We start from the raw sequence: 4138 nt of genomic DNA on the forward strand, positions 1-4138 counted from the left end.
TACCTTGAACTAATACGCTTCGCATAAATTAGAACTCCGTAGGTAAAACAGTCGAACTGGATCTCTTCATTTAATTTGTAATTTGATCGGGTTGAGTATAGAACCGACGCTATAGCAATACCAAATTACATCGATTCAGTGAGTATTGAAATGGAGCAGTTCTTCATGTAGATCTCACAACTTTCATAAGTTGAATGTCAGCTGTTCTAAAGCATCGAAACAGGCACCGTTCCACATTTGTATCGGGTACGTAACGAAATTTGAATCACAGTGCGTCGATATAGATATACTCGCTATGCTTCGCACCGGTCGACTCTGTTGGTTCGAATGACGACGAACAGCGAGGATCCAACGAATCTGTAACGTAGGAGCTTTGTGTGAACATTGCGCTGAATTAAGGCGCAGGACAATATGTGTTGGGAAAAATTGAAGAATAATTATTTAAATATCAATTCTCGCGTGCTCTCAAATTTAACCGTTACAGATTCGTTACATCCTCGCTGTTCGTCGTCATTCGAAACAGCAGAGTCGAACGGAGCGAAGCATAGCGAGTATATCTATATCGACGCACTGTGATTCAAATTTTGTTACGTACCCGATACAAAAGTGGAACAGTATTTGTTTCGATGCTTTAGAACAGCTGATATTCAAATTATGAATGATGCGAGTTTCACATAAAGAACTACTCCATTTTAATACTTACTTAATCGATGTAATTCGGTATTGCTATAGCGTCGGTTCTATACTCAAACCGATAAAATTACCAATTAAATGAAGAGATCCAGTTCGACTTTCTTACCTACTGAGTTCTAATTTATGCGAAGCGTATTAGTTCAAGGTATTATTGAACTAATAAGGTTATATATTCTTTTCGGTGTAGCGAAGCTGGTTTTGTACTTTAGGGAGCCAGTTTTTGGATCTTTCGGCACTGTTGTTGAAATCGGCAATGGGTGCAAACACGTGAATTGGAACCCAGTTTTTTTTGCATCAATGAGCAGGGGTGAAATTAGTATGGGGTTTGCCATCGTCAGTTGTTACTCTCGTGTCTAGTTGGTCATCGTCAGCTGTCACTGTCGTGCGCAGTTTGTCATTTTCAAATATCACTGTTGTTCCCATGGAGAAGTCATTAAATTCATGATCTGAGGGGAAAACATTTTCCGTTTTACTTTTTCTCAGGAGCGCGTTTTGACTCCTTTGTGATTCGATTCAATATCGCTCATTCTTTCGAGGCTCCTTCTTCTGATTTTGGAAGCGTTTGTCTGTCATGAACATGATAGCTCTAGGGCCAGCTTTAGTATCCTGAGTAAGAGGAGGGTAAGGGGGTTCCTTGAAGGAATTCTTCTCTTCACCTGGCATGAATCCATTGAAGGAAGCCATGCCTCTGGAAAAGTTTGAGAAGTCAGATTCTAAGGAGATAAGTAAAAATAGTCAAACAAAAGTCTGAGCGCGTGGCTCTTTACAAATTTATGGCGCTGGCGGAAGAAAATGGTATGTTATTAATCGCCCGAAAGCCTGTCTGCCCCTGCAGTCACAACTGGGAAAAGGAAAATAGCCTCGAGCATCGGCGCACTGGAGGCTACAAGTGCTATAAACTCTTTTTTTCACAACGAAAAATAGTAGATTAGATTGATTAACACCCGGAAAGTATGGAACACAGTATGTCTCCTGCCAAATCCTCGTTTAAGGGCGGAAGAACCTGCTAGTTGCCAGATACGTATGCACATATGCAGAATTATATCAGCGCTACCTGTTGATCTACATGGAGGGCATGGCAATCTGAGACGAAGCTGGGAGCGGGGGGAGTTAGCGAGAAAGTGTTTGATGAAGGTAGAAGACAGGAGAGGGAGGGCGATAGAATTAACAAGATAAAAAGAAGAAAGGAGGAACTTCTTTAGTGATAGATTTATAGAAGACGGGATTGGAGTGAACTATGAAGAATTGGAAAAAAGGGAGAGAGAAAGACAATACGTAGAAAGAGGGGGGATGCTGGAGAAATCAAAATATAATAAATGGTATAAGATGATAAAATAATAAGGATTACCCAAGTATTTAGAAAAAGAATGGGGAGAGAGAAGGTAGACCAGAATAGCAAGATTAAAATTGGAAAACGCGGTAAGGGAAGGACTGTATTGAAAAAAAAGAAAAATACAAGGTGTAGAATCTGCGAATGGCAAGAGGAAACATGGGAGCATGTATGGGAAGGATTTAGGAGATGAATGTAAGATAAAAGAAACTGGCAAGAGAATATGATAAAGATGTCAGGGGAGGATGCATTGAGGGAAAAGTGGATGAAGGAGTTGGAAGTAACTGGAGGAGCGAATGAAAAAGAATGAAAGGATGCACGTGAAAAATGATAAAATGGAGAAAATTGTAGTAGATCACAAAAGTATTATTTGTTGCATTGAAACAAATTATATAAATAAATACAGATCATAAATATTATAAATAAAAACAAATTTCTTTTAAGTTCTTTGCAATTTACGTTTTCAATTATGCCGGTTTTGACTTGAAGTTACCCATGTGAAATGCATGGGGAAAAATCACTTTTTTGAGTTTTTGGAATAACTTTTTAGGGTTTGAAAAAATGTAACGGAAAAGTATAAAGACCTGTAGAGAATTATCCAACACTTTAAGTCAAAACCGGAAGCTGATAAAATGAAAAAAAAAATTGGGGAAGTTCTTATTTCGGAGTTGGATTAAAATAGGGGGGGGGATTAACCCCCCCCCCCTATTGGGTAGTACTTGACAAGTCAAGTACTACCTCGTTGATAAAAGCAAATAATTTCATCGCTATAATATTACTTTAAGAACGATTAATCAATCATATTTACCATATGATCTTATAACATAAAAGAAATACTGAGAGTAGTACTTTAAAAATAGATATAAAAAAGAAAAGAATCAGAATTTGTGCGCTATTTCCATTAAAATAAAATTTTAAATACCAAAAATTAAAAAATCGCTGGAACACATGTACGTCAAAGGAAGTCATATTAAATAATTCTTCACTATAGACAGGTAAAAAGGTGTGCTTTGAAATGGATTAAAATCATTTAAAATATGGTTAAAAAGGATATTCGTTTGATTTCAAAGTGTTGTGAATTTTGTCGTGCAAGAAATATTTCGGAATTGCTTGGAGTGTACTTATAGTAAAAAAAAATTACTATTGATTAGAAGGTTGTCAATTAAACTTAACGGAAGGAATTAAATTGACTTTAACATTCATCCTCAAGGAAAAGTATTTAAAAGGATGAACTGGCCTTTATTTTACAGTAAATCCCAGAGATATTTTTGATCTGAAATTGAATAAAAAGGTTTCAAACAATTAAAAATTACAATTATTCGATGGCAGATAATTCTTATTACAAGAAGGATAAAAATTATCCGTCGTCGGATAATTGTAGTTTTCAATAGTTTTCAGCGTTTTTATCCAACTTCAGATGAACAAGATCTCCGGGATTTACTGTCTTTGTACCCTCTTTAGCAGAATTAAACTGTATTCATTCATTGACAGAAATCATCACATAGGAATCCAGTGTGTACAAAATTTGGCGACGTCTTCACGACATCCTATGTCCATGTTGTTTCGCTGTCTTTATGATGTCGTAAAGACAACGTCAGATCATGCGACTTATTTACGATATCGTAAAGACACCTTAACGACATGGACATAGGATGTCGTAAAGTTATCGTAAAGATGTTGTAAAGATGTCGTAAAGTTATCGTAAAGATGTCGTAACGATGTCGTAAAGATGTCGCCAAACTTTGTGCTCACTGGGAATAAACATAATCGAAGTGAGACGCAAATATTTGATATCCTTCCCAAGTGGTTAATGGCTTTAACTAAATTTCCATAAAATGATAGTATATCATGATCAGATAAGCCTGGAGCTATCAGTAATTGATTTGTCATCTTAAAATCCTTATACATATTTACATGACTTTTAAAGTTGTGAAATGATTTAGAATAACTAATCAGATAACCACTTGTATATATACTAAGGAATTTGTACAATATTCTTCAGTTACATTGTTATCGAAACTTTCTGACAGTGAGTTTTCTTTATTTCGAGAATATGAGGTTTATTATTGTTATTCTGATCTTCGTTTTAGCGGTCTTCCCTAATTATATTGGTAT

The sequence above is a fragment of the Belonocnema kinseyi genome, chromosome 1 (assembly GCF_010883055.1).
Source record: "Belonocnema kinseyi isolate 2016_QV_RU_SX_M_011 chromosome 1, B_treatae_v1, whole genome shotgun sequence".
NCBI lineage: Eukaryota > Metazoa > Arthropoda > Insecta > Hymenoptera > Cynipidae > Belonocnema > Belonocnema kinseyi.